Source organism: Carlito syrichta, unplaced genomic scaffold (genome assembly GCF_000164805.1).
Source record: "Carlito syrichta isolate Samal-C Ts95f unplaced genomic scaffold, Tarsius_syrichta-2.0.1 Scaffold120465, whole genome shotgun sequence".
Lineage (NCBI taxonomy): Eukaryota > Metazoa > Chordata > Mammalia > Primates > Tarsiidae > Carlito > Carlito syrichta.
The window spans coordinates 209,612-210,358 of NW_007064561.1; positions in this window are offsets into that span (position 1 = coordinate 209,612).

Genomic DNA, 747 nt, shown 5'->3' on the forward strand with positions numbered 1-747 from the left:
AGACTCCAACTCAAAAAAAAAAAAAAAAAAAAAGAAAGCAAAGGAGGCCGGCCTCGGTGGCTCAGTCTGTAATCCCAGCACTTTGGGAGGCCGAGGCCAGAGGATTGCCTGAGCCAGCAGGTTAGAGACCCGCCTGGGCAATTTGACACACTCACATCTCTACAATTATTCAAAAATCAGCCGGGCGTGGTAGCGCGCGCCTGTAGTTCCGGCTACTGGGAAGGCTGAGGCGGAAGGCTCGCCGGAGCCCAGCAGGTCGAGGCTGCGGTGGCCGGGAGCAGCCACTGCACTCCCGTCTGGGTGACAGAGTGAGACTCCGACTCAAAAAAAAAAAAAGTACTCAAAGGTCTGGCAGGGATGGTGGTTCATGCCTGCAATACCGTTACTTTAGTAATGCCGGCACTTTGGGAGGGACTGGGGTGGGGTTAGGGGATCTCTTGAGGTCAGGAGTTCGAGTCAAGCCTGTCTGGGCAACACAGTGAGACACCATTGCCCCCACAAAGGAAGGGAGGTAGGAAGGAAGGGAGGGCGGGAGGGAGGCAGAAAGAATAGAAAAGGTCACAAGAGTTGAGTCCGAGTTGTCGGGCTGGAAAGGGAAAAGACATCCAAACGCGTGCCTGAGCCAGACCGGGACGAGGAGCGGGGCCAGGAGGAAGAGCGCAGACGGAGGTTAGCCACGACGGAAGGGGACGGACAGAGGCGGGGCCCGGGAGGAGCCATCGGAGGCGGGCGCGGGAGCTCGCGGCT